The following is a 26,609-nucleotide window of genomic DNA, read 5'->3' as shown; positions in this document are numbered from 1 at the left end:
TCTTTGATGAAAATGCTAGCAAATTGCCGTTCGAAATAAATCAAGGTAATCTTTATGCTTTACTGCCAACATGTCTTTTGAAACTTTGATGCAGACATTGATAGCATCATTGGTTCATATAGCAGACTATTATTTGCTTTTTTTGTGGAAAAAATCAATTCAATAAGTTTATGATCATATTTATCTCAAGACTTCCGAGTTACGTGCCGTAAGAATAATATATCCGCTGTCTCTTCTTGACAGGTATGGTATATTGCTGCTATCTTCATAATCTTTGGCATTTCATAGATTGCACGACCAGTTCTGTCGCGGTTCATTATTTATACAATAGCGGATTTTGTTGAGAAAACTGTTGTTTTATACTTCTAGAATTGCTACCTGTCCTATGTGCAGATTCCGTTTGAATGTTTAAGGACAAGTTGTACGATGAAAAATAAAGTAGGGCAGCTATCATAATTCACTATATACTACTCGTATTGGCTTCTGCCATTGTTTCCCGATGCATACATCCAGGAAACGTGTGATTTCAAGATTGTTTCCCCAGTGCTAAATATATTGACGCACTGGGGTCTTATGTTCAGTATTATTTTTTATAATATCTTCTTCACAGTAACATCATGTATTAAGTCGTCTCTCTTTTGTATCAGCTATCCTGTATCAACTTCACGCTAACACCAGTTTTTTCAGTGATGTGGAACATGTCAATCCTACACTTCTATGCTTCGATCATGTTCCAGTCAGTTTTTCAGTCTTTGGTGGTGATGTTGAAGTGGTGGCTGTTTCACCTAATTGTGTTGGAAGTTTACTCTCCAGAGAAAATAGCCTTGGGGTGGGTACGAAAAAGTAGTTGGTGGACAGGTAGGGCAGAACAGGCCAAAAAAAGAAGCAAAAACGATTGAGACCATGGAGCCGGACTCAATAGCAAGCTACACACGTCATTGCACCATTGGACGACCGGTGATTCAACAGTCCCTATTCTTTTTGTTGTTCTGGTTGTTTGTTCTATATATACTTATATCCTAAGATCTAAGCAATATCTCAACAAATTATGCATATTAAATTGATTTCTATCTATGGAATTTGGTTATCCCATTTAGTTTTTTTTAACTTCGCATCCTGTTTTGATTTGGATCTGTATCTATCTTTGTACAATTAATATATAAAGTTTGATTAATCTGATTTCATAGTCATACATCAGTGATAACAATTTCCTATAGATGTATGTGAGTGATAACCTAACTAAAGGGGCATTGCCTGTTATAATGATCAGGATTGTTACAACTCAACCTTGGAGCATTTAAACTATTGTCCTCAAATGCAATCTTAGCTGATCTATGAGCTTCAGAGGCGTGGCCCCTGGTGATATGAAATACTTGAACAGAGTAAGATTTGTAATGGCACAAAAATCTACTAGAAGGCTTTTCCCAGTGTCCAGGTTCTCTCATGTGCGATCTAGCAGCTGCGGCCTAGGCAAGGGATAGACTATCTATGAGGATAGTGGCTTCCTGAAGAGCTTGATGTAATGATGGTTGCAAGTTTTAGTCCCTGTGCTTTTGCCCATGATGTATGTTGTAACTCAGGTAGTTGTAAGAATGATACTTGGAATTCGCAAAAAAAAAAAAGATACTTGGACGAATGAATGTCTTATTACAATTCACGTCTCAGTTGTTCCTTAGAATGATGCCCTGTTGGAACTTTGTGATGATACTTAGAAGAATGAATGTCTTACTAGATTTTCTCTTTGGTTGACAAGCTTTTTGTAATTTGCGAGATTGAAACAATAGAGATTTATCATTTTGCAAATGTAGTTTGCCTGAGCTCACAAAGTCACAAGCATCCAACATTGGTGGTAAATTTTAATTCTTTCTCATATCTTATTTGTCCTTCAGGAATATACCTCAGGTTGTTTTAGAACTTGGTATACTAATTTCCCGCAGCAACGCGCAGGGTGTTATCTAGTATAATATAATAGGGAAGAGTGAGAAGTTAGTGTCAGAAACAGGAGAGATTTTTTTGATCTGATCCGCTATCTTCGCTTTTGATTCCATTTGGATTATGACTCATCGTGTCGAAGACGCACTCCACCACGGCCACATCCGGACGATTTTGTCTGGCAAAGATTATCACCTCACAAGACCTGACCTAAATTGTAAGAGCACGAAAAAAACTACAGCATGGACCAATTCACAAGAGGTTTCGATCTAGGGTTGATGTTAGCAAACAATATGTACCCTCGTGCTTTCAATTATTAAGCCAGCAGTCGTATGAATATACTTGGTTCAGAAAAAAATCAGTATAATTTCTTTTTGAAAAGAAGATCTAAAGCATACTGAGTAATAATCAAACATCGGGTTTTTAAGGATGGGTGTAGATCAAACCTGCATGTTTCCAACATTAACTTGCGTGCAACAGGAGATACATACGTATGTATGCAGAGGCCAAAGCAAACATTAGCAGATGATGAGCTGCCGCCGGCAAGTACTTTTTCAACTCCTTGCATACGTACGTGTAAAGAACAAACCAAACATGATGATGTGATGAAGCTGCCGCCAACAATTACTTGTCGTCGACTCCTCGCATGCATGCGCCTCACGAACGCTTCACCTTTCGTTCGGTAATTAAGTGCCAAAGAGACGTTCATCAACACCACGACTTGATCAGGAAGCGTCCTATGACTGTCTTTTGCATGTACCTGATGAAACACTGGGGCTGTCAAATAGAGTTCCGGTTCGATGGCCGGAGGGGGTGAGTGTAGGTGCTCCGGTGGTGCCTGTTATATGCCTCCTCGTCAATGGTGTTGGTGAACATGTCCACCGTGGCTCCGCTCTAGCAAGGTCGACACCAGCTTGACATAGGAACATGGCTTCCTCGCCTCGCCGTTAGGCAACTCGATGGCCTAAGTAATCATCTGACCAGCACTGATCATGATTCATGACTGAGGATGAAGACCGTGGGCAACAGAGTAAGGACAGTACATGCAAATAAAAAGTGCGTCTAGGCATATCGATGAGAATCGGGTTCAATACCATGGCGGTACTATACCTGTACGATGTATTTACCTGACAATATCTATGTTGAACTCGTAGAGGAGCTACTCATAGTTAGAGAAGATGAGCGAGTTGGCCTCGGAGGTGGTGATGATCCACTCGTACGCAATCTTCAGTAAATCAGGGATCGTCGTCATCATGCAGTCATGCTGGATGTTCATCCTAGCTGAGTGTTCTTTCTCCAGGTCCAGTCTGACCAGCATCATCGGCAGGACACAATGAATCCACCAAGCGCTGCTGGTTTGCGGCCACCTCTAATATGTCGGTGATGGAGCTCCGTCGTTCCTTCGCGCGGGACTGTGATCGTGCAGGCCTCAGATTGTAGTCGATGTAGGATCGAGCCGCGGGGGCTTGCATCGGCGGTTGAGCCGATCGACCTCATCGACGGAACCTTGAGTAGGCGAGACACGGATCTCGTCAGATGCATCGGAGGTAGCTATCGCCAATGACCTAACCCATCGTGATCTCCTTTTCGACTCAAATAGATACAAACAGAGACGGTCAGATTAAGGAAGGGATATTACACGGTAGGATTCCAATTCGAGTCGTCAAGAGTTGTTTTCCTTTTTTTCATCCAGTCGACGTGCATAGTTCGTTTTTCCTTTATTCTTCACCAAGCCAAACGTGTAGACTTTGTCTGTAGTGCTTTTGTGTTTTTTTCCCTTGCCCGTGTGTAGGACAAAAAAATCACATAAACAGGGCGGACGAAAACAACAACGCAGCGGGGATATATAGATAGATTAGTACCACCTTGGATATAAAAAACAAATATAGACGTGTTGAAGAAAAAAACTGAAAGCGTAAATTCACATAAAGAAAGCGTATTGTGACGGTGAACCCACGGAGTCAATTCGTGCTTTATTATTACTAGCAAAAAGACCCGTGCGTTGCAACGGGAGAGAAAACATAACATACATTCTTAACCCAACAACCATCACTTAAGACCACAATAGGTCCATCTCCTTTATTTTTGCGAGGCATCATATTTGTGTTGCCGCTTATCCTCCTTCTCACCCTCGCCGGCCGGCGATGGCCTCGGTGTTCACAGAAAACAAAACAAAAACGTGTATTTGTGTTGCCGCTTATCCTCTCTCTCTCTCTCTCTCTCTCTCTCTCTCTCTCTCTCTCTCTCTCTCTCTCTCTCTCTCTCAATGAGAAATCTGTTGTTTTCCCCTGCGAGATTTTTCAGAGGTATGCATGTGTAGTTATCGATGTTTTCTCTTCCTTATATTGTTATAGTGGGGTGTTTATTTGCAATCCGGGTCACCGCCGGTACGAAAGGAAAACATATATTACGTTATAAATTATAAGTTTGCTCCCAAAATGATATTTTAAAAATATTTAACAGGTAAAATTAACATCATATTTAGATTCCACATATTTTTCGAATAAAATTCATATATAATATGTTAAAATCGAAGTTACAGTTTAAAAGATACGGATAATTTAGAAAATCATTGGTTTGACTTAAATATATTCCAAAATAATATTTGAAAATACTTAACAGGTGAAAATGATCTCATATTCATATTCTATATATTTTTCTAATCAAATTTCATATATAACATGTTCAAATCGGAGTTATGGTTTAAAAGATATGGATGATTTAAAAAAACATTGTTTGACATAAATATGATCCGCGGATGAATTACCTAAAACAGCAAGGGGGTTTCGAAAAATGTAAAATAACAGTTCGGGTGTGACTTAAATCCGGACTACGGGTTGATTCCAACAAAACACAGAGACTTTTGTGTAAAATGTGAAAAAAGATTCGTTTTAACTTAAAACAGGACTGTGGGTTGAATTTTTTGAAATAGAGGGACTTTTCTGAAAAATGCCATGACGGACGAAAGAAATCCAATTTACTTTATTATTAGGTAAAGAAATGATAATTAAAATGTTAAATGCTCAATATTGTCCGTTGATGATTAACTCAGGTTTATAACTTGAGAGCTCCTAACAGATTAGTATATGTTCGCAGCAACATTATTGCATAAATATGTAGGAATACCAAAATGATCCGTAAACTATTTATGACATGGAGCATCTGTGTGAGAGAAGAAAAACGGATTTACTGAACCGAAGACACTAAATCGTGAATGAGATATGTGGCACAACATATACAAAATCACCAACTGATGAAGGGATCCAGCTTTAGAATTTGATAACTGAAAATTAAAAGCCTCTCATTCAACAGTTTCAGGTAATCTAACCGTGGCAATGAAAAGCCAGAAATACATGCAGAACATGTTATTTGTTCGTATTTTTTCTGTGTCACTTAGTGTATCTTCAAAATTAAAATAAGGGCTTATTGTGACTCCATATTTTGGTGTTACGCCTGGGAAAAACATTTAATAAAAAGTTCTGACACAATGTAATTAATTTACAAAAACTATTAGCATAATTAAGTTTCTTCTTTGCTTGAACGCACTTCCGGAGGTGTATAAATGATAATTAAAATGTTAAATGCTCAATATTGTCCGTCGATGATTAAATCATGGAACATTCATATAACTGATAGTCGGAGGAGATCAAACTAACATGTTCAGCATAAAATTCTATAGACAACTTCTCATATCCGTGGGATTTTTGGTTTTTACTATATATGAATTCTCTTAAAATTCAACAATGCTTTGTGTTGTTATTTCAGCATAATCATTCACGTAGGATTAGAAGCCGGAGAATTTGGAAGCTCAACTGACATCCGTCATTACCTGTTGCCGTGCTAACTTTCTGGTCACTGGATGAAAAACTACAGAGATTGGACGTTGCTTTGCATTACTTGTGCCACTGCCACATTCGGAATATAGAACACATCTATGGCAGCAGGGTTATCCAGTCCTGTCTGCAGCACAAAGGAGACGTGAGTGGGGACCTTTGTTTCGGGAAGCTGCGGCCTTGATTGCGAGGTTGGCGAGCGGACAATTGCCGGCCAGCAGGAGCAGCGACCTTTGCGAGCCGGAGCGGGAGCCGTCGGTTTGGCGAGTGGGTCACGCGAGGGAGACGGCCTAGGTCCTTGCGCATGGTTAGCGTAGCCCGCCGCAAGGGTCGTGCCAGCATGATCTCCGGGTCTGGGCGGGCTGGGCAGCGTCTGCACGGTTTCCTCCTGGATGAGCATGCATGCCCAGGCCCCAGGCAAGGGTTGCAGGTTTTTCAACTCCAGTCGGTCCATCGGGAACACGTCGGCGATCGTGTTCATGACGGACTTGCCCGGATCCAAGCAACACCTAAGCGCAGGCTGCGTCGATCTCTTGTGTCGCGCTGCAACGAACCAGAAGAATGCCGTGGAGTCCATCCTGGCACAGAGCGCCCTCAGGCTCTCATTGATGCCCACGGCGTCCTAGACCCTTCCTAGAGCCTGCAGCAGCAAGGGAGTCAGACTGCTCGTGATCGCGATACACAGAGATCGCGGCGGCGGAGCACGGCGCTTGCGTTGATGTGTTCGGAGCGGGACGCGAGGCCGCACTCTAACTCAGCCAAGCCGGCTTTCGTTGCCTCCTCTGTCAGAGGGCCACAGCCTCCACATCCCCTCGCCGTCGCGCTCGATGCCATGGGCCTGCCATCAAAACCACTTCCGATCCATGAAACCCTAGCGCAGCTCTTCTACCTCCACGGGAATCAATCCATATTTATGGGAGGAATTAGAGGAGGCAGCGATGCAGAGTTGGACACAGAGTCCGCGTCTTGAGGGAAGACGTGCGTACGGGGATCAATGGGAAGAGGAATAAGGGAACTATCTCGGATTGATAACTTGCTTCGTCTTTCAATCGTACCAAGGCTAGATCCAAGCCTGTAGTTCCTTTTTTTTGAGCAATAAGCCTGTAGTTCCTAGGTTCGAGTCCTTTTTGAGAGGCCGAGGCCCAGCCAGTTGTGGGCGCACCGGGGAGGAAGGGCGCTACGAACGTGGCCCAAGCGGGAGTTTAGAAGCGTTTTTTGAGCCGAACGTTTCATGTATAGTTTTAGTACCACCTTGGATAACGAAATAATACTATACATTATACGGTGAACAAGTGACGGTGAACCCGGAGACCCAATCCGTGCTTTATTATTAGGGAGAGATAGTACAAATGCCTGTGCGTTGCACCGGGAGATCTTTTTTGTAAACCCTGCTCCTGCTCCAAGTTCCACTACACTCCACTTCTTATATCCCAAACAAATGTCAAAAATAAGGTTACCTTCATTCGCTATAAGGTGAATATGCCTTTGTGTTGCCGCGGTTGAATTGTCGCTAAGCTATGCTTTAGGTTGAGGTATGATTCTGCTCTTCACCCGCCTCCATAAGAAAACCTAGATCACCTCTTCTCCTCTCCGCGCCGCCATGGTACACCGCCGGGCAAAGCCCGCACAAGGTCCTTCGGAGATGTTGTGCCCTGGTGAAGGCGATGAGGAGGTCCTTGGAGATGTTGTGCCCTGGTAGGAGGGCCGGCTGCTGCGCGTGCGTTGGTGGGTCGTGGGTGGTCTGGGCTGGCGTCTTAGCCTCAGCATGTGGCTACCTTCAGTGGCGGCCCAACCTAGCCTGGTCATTGGAGAAGGGGGCTACATCTGTTCGGATTCGATCCATTTTCGTGGTCTTTCAGTTTCTACATGCCCTTCTCACATTTTCTTCTCCGAGCAAGCGATTTGCTTCACAAATTGCAACCGACCACACTCCTGGTCTACAACAACATCTTCTCGGCCGCTGCTTCCACAAGTCCCTGGGTTGAAAAAAAGTTCGATCCGTCAAGGCAGAGGCTCAGAGGGATGCAGGAGGAACAAGAGCTTGGCTCCCCCAAAGATTTGAATGTAACTTTCTTTTCCCGTACGGGAAAGCAATTGCCGTTGTTTGGACAATGAAGTGTTGATGTGAAGAACAGACCCTAACGTCCTTCATCAGCGCCTACTTCGACTTTGCACTGCCATTGGATGGAATAGTACTCCAACTAATCGTACTTACAAAGCATGGCAACCCATCTTCCAGCTTACACATCCTTTGAATCTCAAAAGCATGCACCCGCTCTGAACTTTTGAACGTTTACTCTGTTGCTCTCAATTTGTAACTGCTTTTCATGTTCAGATTTAAGGCAAATAAAAAAGGAGTGGAGGGGAGCAGATTTGTCCAGAAATACGACTGGCTAGAACAGAATAATCTCTCCCTCTCTCTTAGAATACACACACACATGCACAAGCAAGTAAATCAAACTTCAAAACTGAATGAACCACACCTGCAGTCATACTTTTGTTGCGACCAGGCCAGGCGGAGGCGGGACACGGTGGCACTGGCGGCTGACACCGCCGAGGTGGACAAGCTCGCATACATTCTCTTCTCTGGGTTCACGAATCTCGTGTCCGCCTTTCCCTGTTCCCCCTTGGCTCCTACCGCACGTGTCCGCCTTTCTCGACGCGGCGTAGGAGGCGAAGGAGGTGGCACGTGGAAGCCTTCAACTGGAAATTAACAAAATGTTTAGTTAGAAGTGAGAACCTTTTTATTATCTTATAAAAAAACTAAAAGCGTAAATTCACGAGAAGAAGCGTATTGTGACGGTGAACCCACGGAGTCAATCCGTGCTTTATTATTATTTGCACTTGTGGTGACTGGTGTATGATTGACTAAAAAGGGTAAAAGTACTCCCTTAGGGCAGCCAAACTGTGCCAATGGCTCTGATGGCCTTAGGAAAAAATGGTGGAAAATTATAGCAAATTTAGTCCGTGTACACGCCTAAGCTTCATGGATAACAAACTGTTCAAGTAGCAGTCTTGCTATTTGGTGGCATATAACTGCCAATCATAATCCACGAAGAATTTCTGAAATTTAGATTATTCTGAACATTTTTAGTTACCCCAGAGACATTCAGCAGGTAACAGAGGGCATGCATACTATGTAATCTAGGGACATGTGTTATCTAAAGTCTAAACATTGCCTGAAATACTATGCAAAATAAGTACAACTTCAACAAAGAACAAACAATGAAATAAGAGATTTCATGCCTGGCCTCAATCAGAACAGTCAACACCCTTTTCTGAAGTGCCCATGCCTCTACTGCTGCCTTTTCCCTGCCTCAACACCTGTATCATAGAGCATACATAATGATAAGAATAACATTAGGCTGAGAAACATTGACCCCCTGTACAAAAGAGAGCATAGAGCTAGAAAAGTAACGCGAGAATCTTTATATGATTATATCACAAACCATCTATGAATTGACCAACACATCATTCCAATATAAAATTTATGCAGTGCCATGGAGACCATCTGGCGGGAGCATGCTCCCTTGTGGATACAAACAGACATGATGACTAAGGGAGGGATTTGAAACTTCAGTAACTACATGAATAACATGGTTTCGATTTTCAATCTCCACTGAGATGAAAGTGAAGACACGGTAGAAACAGAGCATTACAAGCCTGTGATTGCATTGCCTGCTACTGTGCAAAAGGCAGCAAGAAGGGTACCTGCATGAATATGCTGTAGCAATCTGGCAGGGATATCACATACACTCTGAGTCTGCAGCTCTTATTCTCTTGCGGTTGTCAGATTTTTCAATAACCAACAGATGCCTGAACCATGGTCGCTTTTACTTGCATATCTGCACACATGAATGAGGTACAGGAAGGAACGAACTATCACCGGGAAGTGGATTCCTATCAAAATAGTGATCGATCTGACAGAGATATACATACAGGCAAGGGGACGGCGAGGACCAAGGGCACTACACCGTGGTCGTCCATCGTCGCCGACTGCCGGTGTCGCCGCGGGGATGTGGATCCAGGCAGGGCGGAGATCCTCCAGCGGCGGAGTATGGCAGGGGCGGTGGCGCTAGGAGGTGCAGCCGATGGGGAAGGCGAGGGGCGGCCGGATCCACGTGTGCTGGCGATGAACGACGGCTGGATCGGGCGCTAGGTGAGGCAGAGGCGCGGGGGCGACGCTCGGCGGCAGGGGGTGGCCGGAGACGCTCGGTGAGGTGGGGCGTGGCAGGACCGCAGGATGCAGGAAGGGTCGTGCAGGTGTGACTCCCCCCGTACCGGTTCGGGGTGTTTATCACGAGGATTGCGGGTTCAATTACCTAAAATGAGAGTGACTTTTCTAAAAACGGTGAACCCGGAGACCCAATCCGTGCTTTATTATTATTAGGGAGAGACTAGTACAAATGTCCGTGCGTTGCACCGGGCGAGAAAAAGACACATGTGCGATTGTGCATCATTTTTATATTCAGTTTAATGCACGCCCATAATAAGTTTCAACATGGAAAATTCCTTATTTTAAATAAAAGTTAAGATTTTCATAAAAATGGAACACTTAATAATTAACATTTTTATGAAAATTGGAACATTTCCTAAAAAAGAATAGTTTTTTAGGAAAAAGATTTTTTTACATATAATTTTTATAGCATTTTTGCTAGGAAATTTTTACAGATGGTTGTTTGCTTGGGAAGAGTTTGTTCCTTTTTTTTAATGCCCGTGAGTTGCAACAAGTACAATCTTGCAAAACCTGCTCCATGTGTCCTAACGCAACATTTTCTTTTATTCAAATATGATAATTAATGTTACACTTATTCAAATCTGATAATTAATGTTACACTGATTATTGTTTTCTTTTTAAGTTTTTGGTCATTAAGAAGCCACCATAGCGTTCTTTGTTTGATTCAAGAGTAGTGGTTCATGGAATAGTCTTTGAGTTGATTTTATTTTTTGCTTTCCGCCACAGTTGCCGCAGAGGGAGGACAAACTACGCACGAAGACCACCATGGTTGGCATGGAGGGAGGACAACGATGCGCGAAGACGCCTCGAGGGAGATAGGGTAGGTCGCCTGAGCACCAAAACAACGTGGTCGTGATTCTCTGTTTATTCCCAATCTTAATGAAGAGTTCCACACACTGAAGAAACAGAGATCATCCATCGGAAGCAACACACAAACCAGGAGGAGCAGCATAGTTCATATCTTCAGATTGAGGGAAACATATTTGTGGAAATTAAATAATAAGAGCACTGCAATTGCTAGTAAACTACATGATAATTTCAAGCAATACACAGGACCACCATCATATCTTCAAATATACTTTATTGTCATTCGGGACATGTATTTGGTCCTTCATACAACATATATATGCATTGATCACCTATATAATTAAGATTATTTTTAAATACATTAGTAATAGATATTAGTGATTAATAACATTTTCCTGTTTGACTACTTACATCATCATTTACCCACTCTTCTTCATCTAGCAGACACATAGATCTGAACCAACAATTGTTTTCTAAAAGATGATTCTATTGCTATATGAGCACATAGATCATGATCAGTCAATGTATAGTCTGCAAAAAATCAAATACTTTAATAATATATTGAATACAAAAGTACACAGAATAAATCAAACAAATACCTTGTGGTAGATAATCATATTTCTTTTCAACTATGATCTCTTTATTTGAATCTGGTTCCTTAACATCATGTAATGGTAAAACTGATTCCGGCACAATTGATTCAAAACATTCAGAAATTGGAGAGATGCTGACATAGTTGGTGACATTGGTGATGGCTCCAGAACACCTGTTTCATAATTTTTTGCTTTTTTTGAAGGTCAGTTATCCAAATCCTCTGCAATGTTCATTTCAGCGATGTCATCTATTTTCTGCAGTTACAACGTAAACAAAAGGTAAGCCTCAAACCATTATTTTGTTTGTAGAATATGTCAGATTGTGCAAAGATAGAGTCAACAGGGAATTGTATCAAATATGGAGCAAATAGAATAGGCTAATGTTGCCACCACCAAGGGAAGCAAATATATTTTGTATTATATATGATGCAGAACTAATCTTGGGCACTAATTTACTAAAAAAGGGCATCCCAGTGCATGAAGCTCCCGCTTGCGCAGGGTCCGGGGAAGGGTCCGACCACTTTGGGTCTATTGTACGCAGTCTTTCCCTACATTTCTGTAAGAGGCTGTTTCCAGGACTTGAACCCGTGACCTCATGGGCACTAATTTACTCATTGATGAAAAACTGACTAAAAGATCAGAACCACCTTTTTAGTTCATTTATTGACTGAAGTGTGGCATTTGTTATTATGTAATACTACCTAATCCAAATACATATGCCACCTGATACACATCTATGTGTTTGCTGGACATTCTACTGCAAATTATTACATATATGCTAAAAACTATATACTCAGAATTGGATGATGATATTCTAGAATTGGACGAAATTCTATCAATCGATGCCAAAATTCAGAATCAGCATGTATACAACAAATTAATACAATGCTAGACCATTAGCAGAAAACAAATTCTTAGCTAGACCTATAAACTGAAGCAATAAGCCAATTATGACTGAACCAATTTCAGTCAGGAGCAACATCAGAATGATTTCAGCATGCAATTGGAATTCATTAGTACTGTATTAGTAGGGCGTTGATAGATTATGAAATCCACAAAGCACTATGACTGAAGAATAACCAAGCAAATTCAAACAGTGACAAGCAAGCAGCGAAAAAAAGTTGCAGCCCCTGCTGCCTGCTAGGAAGTAATGCTATGCTCAGATTCCCTCTTTGAGTACTGCCAGAGCAGTCTAGTCGATAGGTGTAAGTTTTCTTCAGAAAGTTCAGTAGTTTCAGAGTTCTTCAGTTTCAGTTTTTCTGTTAGAGCACGAGGGCACGATCATTTTGTGTTCCGTGCGAATATGTAGGAAGCCAGTTGCATGACTTCGCCTGTGGGATGGTGCGGGCACGATGGGGTTGTTGTGAGCATCACCACATCACTTTAGATCGCTGAATAAAAGGATAAGCAGAAAAACAGCAGAATTTGGGCTGCACAAAAACCACTTGTCTATGTTCTTTTTCGTCTGTGTCCAAAGTGAGAGAACAAGAGTGAGAGAGAGGTAGGAGGTGCTCCGGCGAGCATCTCTGGCAACATAATAGTCAGTTGACCTTAGTACTATGTATCTCGATGTGTAACAAGAACTTTCATATCTTCTTTTTGTGATGTTGTAAAACTAACCAAGATCAGATGCCTGACTAATCACTGCCTCCATGGAGGATTGAGGATGCCTGATTAAGCTGAACTTCCATGGTAGCCTGATAGTTCCGGCACAGAAGAACAAGGGTCAAGGGGATACATACCTCTGATGTAGAAGACGCAGGCGACATCGCAGTGCTGGACGAATGTTCTTGTACCTCCGGCAAACTCAGCGCTTCTTCCTCCGGCGAACTCGGCGGCGACATTAGATGTTCCTCCAAAATTGATCTGATGGAGATTACGGCCGAGTACCCTTCCTTCTCATACCAAAAAACAGCAATCCGGGTTCGGCACTCCATTGACTTGTCTTCGAGAAGGACACGGTCTACAATCAATCCAAATTGGACACCGGACTTGCGCGCGAGCACGACCTGCATTCCTCTGCTCCGACCGCGCCCGACGCCCGGGCCGGCGACTCCTCCGGCCCTCGCCACGCCGGTGACCGCCAAGAACCCCGCCACCTCCTCGCCTCCGCTTGCTGCTCGTCGCCAGGAGCGCCGCCACCTTTCTTTCCCCTGACACCGGCGGCCATAGGAGCCCGGTCGTCCCTGGTGGTTGGCCCGCTTGAGCAGGGGAGGCCAACGAGATTGTCATGCGCTAGCAGAGGAGGTCGCGGACAGCGACGGAAGGAGGAGGCGCGGGCGAAGCGGGGATGATGGAGCTAGGGGCGCGGCGCGCTCGCGCGGAGGCATGAGGCGCACGGGACTAGGCGAGGTGAAGCAGCAGCACGCGGTGCGAGGGGAGGTCCCGCGGCGACGGGGCACCGTAAAACAGAGGCGGACGGCGGAGGTGCTGCAGGAGCGGCACTCGGGCGCGAGGTGAGGAGGAGGAGCAGAGGAAGGGGAGGCCGGAGGTGGTCCCCGCCGACGATGGAGGGAAGCAGGCGCGAGGGGGAGGATGAGAGGAAACGGAACAGTGGCCTGCTGGTGGCTGCCGGCGAGGGGTCGTCGGAGCGGCGTCGTGGACGCCGGCGAGTGGCCGGCGGTGGAGTCTGGGAATGGATAAGGACTGACTGCGGGCTGAATTCTAACTAATGCAGGGGCTCTTTTGCAAAAATGAAACGTTTTCTTAGGAACTCACTTAATATAGGACCGCGGGTTGAATTCAACAAACAACAGCGGCTTTTTTGCAAAATCGGCCACGACGGACGGCCAGAAGCGATAGCTGGTTTATTAGTAAGGTGGAGACTAGCACAAATGCCCGTGCATTGCAACGGAAGAGATTGTTACACGTCTCATGCCTCCACTTATTCCCCCCTTCCTCGTCTCAGTCCGCCACATGCCCATGTGTTGCAACGGGATAAAATTTCCTTATGTTCAAGAGCGCTCCATATATTTTTCATTAGCAAATGTGCAAGTGGTTGCAACAGGAGAAACAAATGCTTGCACGCCCGACCCATCCAAGTTGTCAATTCTAATGTTTTCTTTTTTTTGAAACCGTACACCCGAAGGCATACGTTACTTGTATTCATACGAGTAGGAAAACAGTACAGCCATGCGAGTACACGTACAAATACAGATACAGAAAGACACAAAGGATACATGCGGTGTTGTCGCAGCCAGAAAACAAAGCCCCATACATAGGGAAAATAGTCCATGGAGACCTTCCTCGAAATTGCATGCTCGGCGCCCCAAATCCCTGTTGACGATGAATCACCGGAGCAGACGCCAGATCTTGAGCAAACCTGGAGCAGGAGAAGCTCCTTGCCACATAGGCGTTGATGAACCGCATCATCCACCGATTCTAGCAAATCGGATCTAAAACCAAATCAGACATCGGCCGGAGGCAATCCCCATGCCAGGGATGCTCCCCAAGCTGCTCCTGCACCGGATCCAGGGACGATGCCAAATCAGCTCGAAAGACATGACCGGATCCCTCTCCCACAAGCCACCAGCCTTGACAGACTAAGCCGCCCTTGTCCCTGCGCGAAGAGCCGGCACTGCTGGAGAAGGCCGACGAGCCAGACCACCATCGCGCCAAAAGGCAGGATCCCACAAGCCCCTCGCCAGCATCTGCCACAACGCCGACGAGCCGGAGACAGAGCTGGGGGACATTATTTCGATGGCGCACCGACGATTGCTCCGTCAATACATCAGCGTCGAAAACCGAACCTGGGGACGACGCCCCGCACCTATATACATGCCGCGCCCAGATCCAAGGTTCCCCTAACCTCCAGCAGCCCTGGGGGCCGCTGGGGGCGAGGGAAACGCTCAGGAGGGCCGGCGGAAGAACGAGCACGCCGGAGTCGCCGCTGATTCGGCTCCTCTGTACTGTAGACACAAGAAGGGTTGAGAAGCCCTAGGAACCTATTGGATTACTCCCTCCTGTGGAGGGTGTTGACTATTGAGCAAACGCTCGAGAGCTCCTATGTGCAACTCGTCAATTCTAATGTTTTCTACCATCACAAATGGTCGCCAACTTATACATCTATTCAACACCAGTCTCTGTTAAACTTGATGCATGCATCCTCCCAAGTCCAAACTAAATCACCAATTACCAAACTTGATGCATACATCGTTACGAACTAAATCACCAATTACCGTGAAGTAGATAACAGTGTAAGTAGTGAAGGAAGTCAAGGCCCTCCTGGTGAATGGATGATGAACCTTGTTAAGATTGGTCGTAGTAAAAAATGTGTTAGCCATGCTAAGGTTGTAGTAGGTAGACAACGCATGGTCTATTGGCTGTGAATTTTGGAGTTCTTCTTTGAAAGTTAGAAAAGTTACACAACAATGTGAACTGTTGATGAAATTCCAATTTCCACGCAAAACCCGAGAACTTTGTGAGTGCAAATGTGATCTCGACGCCAGGTATGCAATTGACAGAACGAGCAAGATAGGGTTCCTGGTATTGATAAGTCGTCCGTCGCCATCCATGATTCTGACCTCTATCTCGACGGTGTCAGCACGAATGGGCGGAGCCCCGGCTGTATTTGAAACAGGTATCCTGCACCACGGTCTCCTTAACATTCAACGTGATAGAGTCGGATAGTAGACACCTGCAATTTTTTGTCAAAAAATTGAGTCCATTTGTATTATATGTGTGGTCTTTTTTGTGGAAAAGAAGTACAGTTTTTTGTAGCTCGAGCTTCATAGAACCTCATATCATATCTGTCCATTCTGCAACACTCTGCATGAGGATATGTGCCATGTGAGCAGACTTTATCGGTAATTAACAGGGAAGGAACAGGAACAGTGCGCTGCCGCCCCACCCAGCGCTGGCGCACCTACTGCGTTGAGTAATATATGGTAGGCCTGCAAAGATTAGTTTACTCCCCTGCACATCCATGTCAATTCACGTCCAGCTTGTCTCACATGCATGCAACATTCCTTTCTTATCTCTTTCGAAACTGCTCCATGGACGATACTGGTGCCCGACGTGTGCACGATACGTAAATCCAGCGTCCTGTGTTGTTTCACTCATATGCATGTACGGCCTGATTTAATCATCGGCTGTGAATCGTCCTGATTTTATCGTGTGCATAGCATGACTCTATCTCTTTCCTCGCGTCCTTTCTCTCTTAAAAATTCTCACACGAGCTCTCTCTCAATACCATAAATTACTAGTAGAACGCCCGTGCGTTGCTACGGGCTATAATGCATATATATATATATATATATATATATATATATATATATATATATATATATATATATATGAGTAACTCAACAACAATGTCATGTAAACCTCCCCTCTCTCCGCTCTTCCTCTCTCTATATATCTCCATCTCTCCCTTCCTCCACTCACCCTTCATCTCACTCTCTCTTACTCCTTGTAGCCGCCAGAGGGGATAGACATGGATGTCCAGCGTGTTGCATGGGTAGAGTTGGGGGATACAAGAAGAATAGAGGACTCCATAAAGATTCCCCACTAAATTTTTTTATACTCAGCATCATCCTATTTTTTTATTTTAACTGATATATCCAAATTTTCTATATTTTATAAAATGACATTAACAACGCTTCTTCATCTCAAAATGGACAGCAACTGCATCAGCATTATCAGCCATCACATCCAATCCCTTCTCTGCCTCTCTCTGCCATGCGCCTGCGACTGCGCCCACCACCTCACCCCGCTACTCAATGCTATTATGTGTTCACAGTATGGTCAGACATAAACTAAACATCATGACTTGTAAAATACTCGCCCATTAAGAAATGAAATATGCCTACTAAATAGTTTTTCTTTAGTTTACATTAGTGAGGCCTCACATGAATATTGCTTTGTATCAACAAAAACTCCATCATACAATAATTAAGGGAGGTAGGCTACATGCTTGTATTTCACCTCAGAAAGGATTAAAGAATCGTCTTCAACATAAATGCTACCTGCCAAATAAAAGACATGATACCCGCAAAATAAAAGACATGCTGAAGAGGAAGGTTGTAGTTACATATGATGCCATCTAATACTTGTATATGACCATGATGTAGTAAACGCTCTACAATGTTGAGCTCATTTTTGACGTTGAACTTGTTGATATCATCCCGCAGATGTTACACCATTCACAAATGCAAGAAAAGCTTAAGGCACTGAAATCAGCTGAGGTGATATAGAACCCATGAGTACAAATTAAATGACATAGATGTCGTATGAATCGGGTTTCTCACCTTGAGGCAATGGTTGAGCATAGAGGTGAGCTTGTTGATGACCTTCCTACAGATCTTGAGGGCAGAGCCACCGACAGCATCCTCTAACGACATCTATGCTCATCGAAGTCGGTAGCGTTCTTCGTGCGCTGCTCAAGGCGAGCGGCGGACTTGATAAGAACTTTCTTGTCCACAGGCTTCAATGTGGCTCGTGTTGCTACAAGAGGAGCAGGGGCAACAGATATATAAATATACATTACTCAAATAATTTACACTCCAATATAATAGAGCCATCGCCCTTACCTTAAATATTTGCCTGCATGAAACATATAATACTACAGAAATTAGGCAAGTCAACACCAAATCCACAACATGGCGACATTATTCAACACTCACAAATGTACATATACATAACTAAGTTCACCAAGGATGTATATACCATAGTTTGTTTATCCAACAAATCGACATTTTAAACAACCTTTGTAGCATATAACCTTTCTCTTTCTCAAGATATTGTCAGTTCAATTGAGGCTTAGTGCTTTATTGAAAGCTGTCACGTAGACCATCACTTTAACAAGGTCATACTAAATATGTTGCTATTAATGACTTTTTCACATGTTGTATGATCCCTGGTATCTTCTATATTTAAATAGCTACCCCCTCTAACTATTTCTCTCAACATGCAAGCATGCCGCATCATCACATAACATGCATGCGAAAAGGCCCACCCCCACTACTTAATTTCCAAAGTTACATACAATCATCAACGTGCGGGGTGTCACCTAGTATATTAAACATCAGAATGCTACCAACATACTTAATTTCCGAAGTTACATACAATTGATTTCTCAAATTTTCTCAGGGTACAATTCTTCTAAAGATCACAGAAAAATACACAAGCATTAAAAACCATAATACATGACTTCTATTAGTTTTTGTGCCAGAATTAGAAACAAATCACTTCCATTCTTGTGTATCATGGCAAATTGGCAATGGTTCACCTCAGCTCGATGTCGTCCTCCGTCTTTGTGATGTCACTCCTTTTGGGTGTTGCTTCTACAATCATCAACGTGGTAAGTAGCGCTGCTGACCACAGTCCTCACAAAAAAGAGCAGCGCCTGGCATTCATGAACCTAATAACGAATCAAATCTGACATTTGTCAATTTTATCAAAATGTGGAGCATGAAACTACAGGATAAAATTATAAAATTCTTTCCATGAACCAAAAAAATATGGGCCTGTAGCTGGAGATGAATATATTCCAATTATCATAGCTGTGACTGAGAATCTGAGATAGATGACGTACTGACGTATGTGCCGGCCGACCGGCACCTCCGTGGAGAGTGGCAGCACCAACATGAATGATATTAACGGAGATTGGTTGGTCGCAACCTGGATGGGTTGAACACTCTCCCTCCCTCCTCCGCCTTGTCATCCTTGCTACTCGCGTTTGCCGTGACAATCGCACGCCTCTGGATCTTGGAGCTGCGTACATGCATGGAACTGAAAGGCAGGAGGAAGGCAGCAAGACAATCACGTTAAAGGGAAAACATCCCTTGTTGAAGTCTTTGATGTAATTCAGGTCCGACAACAATAATGCAAACCTTCACATCAAAGTTAAGGTATTAACAATTATTATGTAGAAACGTGTTTACAACAAAGTACTTCAATAGTGGAGCAAGCTGAGCAAAGTATCCCACTTATGCGGGATATGGATCATTTTGCAAGGACACACATACAAAATATGTGCAGAGAGGGCGATTGGGCTAAGAGAAAGGCAATGGCAGCTTACTGTGGGCTCGCATTTGCACGCGCGTTGCTCCTGCTGCATGGAGATGAACGACTCCTGCTTGGCTGAGACATGAAATCATTTTCCTCTCTCCCCCTCTGCATCTGCAATTGTGCAATCTGTTTTCACCGAGAAAAATGCGCCAGGATCTGAACCTTGATCTAAATCCAAGGTGAATAGAATGTGACGAGATGGGTGGAGAGTAATTAGCACTAAATTATAGGGTAACCAACCAACTAATTTGTTTCTACTACAAGAAGATCAAGGGAGATGCATGTATCAATAACATGCATAAAAGTATTTCTTAAAACTAATCATGCATAAAAAATCAGCTTTCAGTATTACATACTTCCACCTCCTTCATATGCTCTACAACTTTGCTTTTACTGCTAGATCAAAGTCTCAATTGTTTAAACCCAGTTTTGATTTTAAACATTTATATTCAGATTCTAGTTAGTAGTTCCATTAGCCAGAAACTAATTCTTCAATCCACACATCATTCACTGATCTCAGGAGTAGGTAGAAGTTTACCTCAAAGTGAAGACAAAAGATTCACATGACCTCATTAAATTCTTGGTCCAATATTCATCCTCCACTTCTTTTCTGTTTCTTCTCCATTTGTTATCGGCTAAGATGACGCAGTAACATATCGCGAGAATCTGCTCCTATGCTTCCCGATCCTCAATTCTTCTTTCCTTAGACCTTGCCTGATTTTTCATCTAACTGAGACGATCAAATAGCATCAGCTTTGCACAACTTGCAAATAAGATATGAACTACAGTACACCCATTTAATGAATGTGTTGATACAATAAACATGAGAACAGACATGGAGGAGCTCAGAACAGATCCCTGTGCTCGTTGAGCTCCTAGCTCTGGGAGTCGTCCAATGCAAATCAAGTGAAATTAGGAAGCAATGTTACTCGGATGTAAAAGAACAGTAGTAAAAAGTTCAGACGCCTTAGGTTGAAAAATAGAGATACTTCTAATCATAATTTAGCATGCAACCCAGAGTAGCCCATATGTTGAATATAAGTGCTTGCATTACCTCATAGCATTCTTTTTGATACTCATTCAGAAAGTTGGAGGCTATAACTGTCCAAAAAGATCCACTTCTTCTGAAATATTATACAAACATCACGCTGCTGGCACCCTGATTTTTACTGAAAAAATTTCTAAAACATCATTTTAAACGGGCCATCTCCAACATTTCCGCACAAATATATGGGCTATCATGCTGTAGGTCAGTGATTCGAGTTACCGAAAGAAAATACATCATGGTTTACAATTAAGAAAAATGTACCTGTAGCCATCCAAAAAATGTTAGCTATACCTCTGTGCCATGTTAATTCTAAATCGATAGAACCCAATAGCAATTACCTTGAGTCTGTTTGGAAACGACAGCAGCTACCTTCACCAGCAGATAAAGAAAATACTTCTGTACTAACTGGAGGGCCAACTTCATGTACTATACTAAATGGTTTATAACTAAAACTAAAATGGAACTAATCTACTGGGGCAAATCACAGTACTTTGCTATATGCATATTAGTATAGTATGTATATCCCAGTGCTGCTGCTACCTTGCAAGCAGAGGCTTGCTTGTCCCGGTTTCAGTACGCCTGCATGCACTGATCGATCAGGTCTAGAGTTCAGTACATCTGCATGCCCTGAGTGGCTACGTCTCTCGTACGTCTGCATGCATTGATTCGGGTGCTGCAAGATGGGGCGGGGCGGGGTGGAGGGTGTCCTGTTGGCGGCAGCCACTTCAGTATGGTGGAAGACGGCGACAGCGTGAGACGCGATCCGGGTGACGGCTGCGGCGGATGCACAAGCACGACAACGGAGAAGGAGATGGGCTCCGATGGCGGACGACCGGTGAGGCGAGGTCCTCCCGTTCAATGTGTGATTGATGCACGATTGATACGTGATTGATGCCATTGATTGGCGAGGGTGTGGGCCGCTCTGCGGGGCGTCACTGGAAATCCGCGACGGCGGCGGCGGCGGCTCGTCTCTGATCTCAACGATGGCGAAGAGGGCCGCGAAGGCGGCTGGGGCGTCCTTGTCGATCGACGTAGGAAACAGATCGAGGGGAATGTGTTGTACATGGAAAGGTTGAATTCTGATTTGTGATTTTTGAATCTGTTGGGAATGTGTTGGCCAAGGTAATGAAGCGAAGCGAAACCAAACAACAACTCCTTCATTAGGAGTAGAGATATACCTGTGGCTAATTCTCCTTATGCAAACAACCACTTAGAAAAGGCAAAGGTCGATGCATTAGGAAAATTAAGATTTGAAATTGATTGTCATAAAACTAAATTTTATTGATTGGTAACGTGCTATCAGTTCCTTCCCGTTTATAACGTGTCTAGTTAGGAAACTTTGGAAAGGTTAGGAAAGTTTTTATTGTGAAGGTAAAAAGAACAACTTGATGAGATATGGTGGTGGGATGTGAGACGAAAATAAACCAGACGAAAATAAACCAGACGAAAGTAAACCGTGGACGCAATCCTACCAACTCAGACATTAGGAGTAGAGAGTGATTGATGCACGATTGATACGTGATTGATGCCATTGATTGGCGAGGGTGTGGGCCGCTCTGCGGGGCGTCACTGGAAATCCGCGACGGCGGCGGCGGCGGCTCGTCTCTGATCTCAATGGTGGCGAAGAGGGCCGCGAAGGCGGCTGGGGCGTCCTTGTCGATCGACGTAGGAAACAGATCGAGGGGAATGTGTTGTACATGGAAAGGTTGAATTCTGATTTGTGATTTTTGAATCTGTTGGGAATGTGTTGGCCAAGGTAATGAAGCGAAGCGAAACCAAACAACAACTCCTTCATTAGGAGTAGAGATATACCCGTGGCTAATTCTTCTTATGCAAACAACCACTTAGAAAAGGCAAAGGTCGATGCATTAGGAAAATTAAGATTTGGAATTGATTGTCATAAAACTAAATTTTATTGATTAGTAACGTGCTATCAATTCCTTCCCGTTTATAACGTGTCTAGTTAGGAAACTTTGGAAAGGTTAGGAAAGTTTTTATTGTGAAGGTAAAAAAAACAACTTGATGAGATATGGTGGTGGGATGTGAGACGAAAATAAACCGGACAAAAATAAACCAGACGAAAATAAACCAGACGAAAGTAAACCGTGGACGCAATCCTACCAACTCAGACATTAGGAGTAGAGAGTGATTGATGCACGATTGATACGTGATTGATGCCATTGATTGGCGAGGGTGTGGGCCGCTTTGCGGGGCGTCACTAGAAATCCGCGACGGCGGTGGCGGCGGCTCGTCTCTGATCTCAACGGTGGCGAAGAGGGCCGCGAAGGCGGCTGGGGCGTCCTTGTCGATCGACGTAGGAAACAGATCGAGGGGAATGTGTTGTACATGGAAAGGTTGAATTCTGATTTGTGATTTTTGAATCTGTTGGAAATGTGTTGGCCAAGGTAATGAAGCGAAGCGAAACCAAACAACAACTCCTTCATTAGGAGTAGAGATATACCCGTGGCTAATTCTCCTTATGCAAACAACCACTTAGAAAAGGCAAAGGTCGATGCATTAGGAAAATTAAGATTTGGAATTGATTGTCATAAAACTAAATTTTATTGATTGGTAACGTGCTATCAGTTCCTTCCCGTTTATAACGTGTCTAGTTAGGAAACTTTGGAAAGGTTAGGAAAGTTTTTATTGTGAAGGTAAAAAGAACAACTTGATGAGATATGGTGGTGGGATGTGAGACGAAAATAAACCAGACGAAAATAAACCAGACGAAAGTAAACCGTGGACGCAATCCTACCAACTCAGACATTAGGAGTAGAGAGTGATTGATGCACGATTGATACGTGATTGATGCCATTGATTGGCGAGGGTGTGGGCCGCTCTGCGGGGCGTCACTGGAAATCCGCGACGGCGGCGGCGGCGGCTCGTCTCTGATCTCAATGGTGGCGAAGAGGGCCGCGAAGGCGGCTGGGGCGTCCTTGTCGATCGACGTAGGAAACAGATCGAGGGGAATGTGTTGTACATGGAAAGGTTGAATTCTGATTTGTGATTTTTGAATCTGTTGGGAATGTGTTGGCCAAGGTAATGAAGCGAAGCGAAACCAAACAACAACTCCTTCATTAGGAGTAGAGATATACCCGTGGCTAATTCTTCTTATGCAAACAACCACTTAGAAAAGGCAAAGGTCGATGCATTAGGAAAATTAAGATTTGGAATTGATTGTCATAAAACTAAATTTTATTGATTAGTAACGTGCTATCAATTCCTTCCCGTTTATAACGTGTCTAGTTAGGAAACTTTGGAAAGGTTAGGAAAGTTTTTATTGTGAAGGTAAAAAAAACAACTTGATGAGATATGGTGGTGGGATGTGAGACGAAAATAAACCGGACAAAAATAAACCAGACGAAAATAAACCAGACGAAAGTAAACCGTGGACGCAATCCTACCAACTCAGACATTAGGAGTAGAGAGTGATTGATGCACGATTGATACGTGATTGATGCCATTGATTGGCGAGGGTGTGGGCCGCTTTGCGGGGCGTCACTGGAAATCCGCGACGGCGGTGGCGGCGGCTCGTCTCTGATCTCAACGGTGGCGAAGAGGGCCGCGAAGGCGGCTGGGGCGTCCTTGTCGATCGACGTAGGAAACAGATCGAGGGGAATGTGTTGTACATGGAAAGGTTGAATTCTGATTTGTGATTTTTGAATCTGTTGGAAATGTGTTGGCCAAGGTAATGAAGCGAAGCGAAACCAAACAATAACTCCTTCATTAGGAGTAGAGATATACCCGTGGCTAATTCTCCTTATGCAAACAACCACTTAGAAAAGGCAAAGGTCGATGCATTAGGAAAATTAAGATTTGGAATTGATTGTCATAAAACTAAATTTTATTGATTGGTAACGTGCTATCAGTTCCTTCCCGTTTATAACGTGTCTAGTTAGGAAACTTTGGAAAGGTTAGGAAAGTTTTTATTGTGAAGGTAAAAAAAACAACTTGATGAGATATGGTGGTGGGATGTGAGACGAAAATAAACCGGACGAAAATAAACCAGACGAAAATAAACCGTGGACGCAATCCTACCAACTCAGACATTAGGAGTAGAGATAGTTTGAGAAATTGAAGAAAGAGAGAAAAGCTTGTGAGAGAAAGAACACTTTCGTACTCGAATACTTTTCTTTAACATAGTATGTGGTTTTTTAAGAAGTGATTGAGAGAGAGAGAGAGAGCTGTGAAGGAGTTTCTTTTAAAGAAGTAAGAGAGAAAACATGTGTCTCCACACGCAAGAAAAGAAAAGAACCTGTATCTGACAGGAGACTACACATGATGTGCAGCATGTGAGAGATTCCGAGAGAGACAGAGACGTGAGGAAAGAGAGTTTCAGAGAGAGACTGAGCATGCATGTGGTCGGGCCCATGCACACCAGGGTAGATGTTTGTCCGTGTTGAGTATCATTGTTATTATGGAAATATAGGATAGTGTAGGATTTATTCCACCTTGCCTTATACTCCAAGACGACCTTATACTCATATATATATATGCCCATGAGGCTCAAGCAATAACATCAACTATTTCACCAATCCCCTCTTTCCCTTCTAACATGGTATCAGCCTAACCGATCCAACCTAGTCGTCGCCGCCGCTTCCGCTACGCGCCGCCCCCGGTGCGGTTGGTCTCCATGACTGCCGCCGGGGGCCGCGCGACCCGTACCTAGGGTTCGTTCGCCGATCTTGTTGATCAGCTGTCCTAGAGAGTCTTCTTCCCGATCCTTGATCTAGGTTTTCTCTCTCACACCGGTCGCTTGATCGACGCTTCTTTTTTTGGTTCTCCGATCTATAGATCGGTTTGCGTCACCCGCTGCCATTCGTCGTCTCAACACGTGTCTGCTTTGTTGACATCTTCATCATCTTGGACTAGATTGATCGCCGCATAATGCCCAGGCTTCACGCATGCAGCTGCCCGGATAGGCGGCCGCTAGCGGTCGAGCGCCGGCCTCTAGTCCTCATCACGTGCCCGCGCTGGCATGGTTGCCTGCGAGCGCTGACCCTGGCCGGCCAATCCTTCCGTGTGACGCCTCTGCATGCATATGTTGTGTCCCATGTATGTGTGATTGCTCATGTACGAGCGTACATGCCCATCAGCCCTCCTGTACACAGCGATGCAGCGTGTTCGCGGCGGCTGCTCGCGTACTCCAGGTCTGTCCCACGCTGTGTGACGTGCAGGATCTCTTTTAAGATTGAAGATCATCACCGAGTACAGCGCGCCTTCACCGATTGAGCAACAGGTTACAGCTGCGTCGTCCTTTTGGACCGCAGCATCGCCGCTTATGGTTCCCCGACTGCATTGATCCGCACGCTGCCGTTGCGTCGCCCTTCGGGCCGTAGTGCCGTGGCCCGCGGTCTACCGTCGCCTCGATGCCGTCCGCTCCAGGCCGTCCTCGTGGCTGCACCGACCCTCGCGATGCCGCTGCGTCGCCCCATCGGGTCGTAGCGAGCGTGGCACGCGGTCCCTGTCGTCGCCCCGTGGTTCTCTTCGCGGCTGCACTGACCCGCGCGCTGCCGCTCCGTCACCCTTTCGGGCCATAGTGCCGCGGCCCACGGTCAACCGCCGCCCCGAGGTCGTCTGCTTGGGACCGTCCCTGAGGCTGCACCGACCCTCGCGTCGCCGCTGCGTCGTCTCGTCGGGCCATAGCGAGCATGGCACGTGATCCCTGCAACCGCCCTGAGGTCTTCCCCGCCGTCGCCCCGACCTGCCCGCCGCCGTTGCGTCGCCCCTTCGGGTCGTAACGTTGCGGCCCGCGGTCCACCATCGTCCACGCGCGTTGACTTTGATATGTGCCACGCCACCTCCCTTGGCGCAGAAACGTCACCGTCCGCGCCGGTCTTCGTCACGCTGTCGGGGTCATTATCGCCTACTCCGAGCACCGCCGCCACGCTCCTTCTCTAGCCGCCGCAGTCGCTGCTCTTCTTCCGCGTCTCCACGGCGCCCCCTTGCGCCCGCGGCTCCACGACGACTTCCTCGACACCGGTGACCCCTGACTCGACACCGACCACGGTGTTCTTCGCACGGCTACCTCGACTACGGCTACACTACCTACGCTCTGGGCTACCTCGACAAACGGCACAAAGGGCTACCGCCTTGCTTGAGCAACCTCGTCGGTTTCCACTCCAGCCATGACTTCGCGATGTATCGAC

The 26,609-nt window shown here is 44.8% G+C and overlaps 1 protein-coding gene and 1 long non-coding RNA gene across 2 annotated transcripts in view; one reads left to right on the top strand and one right to left on the bottom strand.

Annotated features, from left to right (window-relative positions):
* The window catches only part of LOC119363554 (ranBP2-type zinc finger protein At1g67325-like), a 106,931-nt gene that overhangs the window by 59,521 nt on the left and 20,801 nt on the right, over positions 1-26,609 (top strand). The gene's annotated exons all lie outside the window — the stretch shown is intronic.
* Positions 9,010-10,017, bottom strand: LOC119363555. The gene is made up of 3 exons (XR_005174048.1): positions 9,705-10,017; positions 9,477-9,610; positions 9,010-9,089 (listed from the first exon to the last, which is right to left on the bottom strand). It is a non-coding gene; the product is annotated as an uncharacterized LOC119363555 (long non-coding RNA).

Source organism: Triticum dicoccoides, chromosome 2B (assembly GCF_002162155.2).
Source record: "Triticum dicoccoides isolate Atlit2015 ecotype Zavitan chromosome 2B, WEW_v2.0, whole genome shotgun sequence".
Lineage (NCBI taxonomy): Eukaryota > Viridiplantae > Streptophyta > Magnoliopsida > Poales > Poaceae > Triticum > Triticum dicoccoides.
This window is presented reverse-complemented; position numbering and strand designations above follow the sequence as displayed.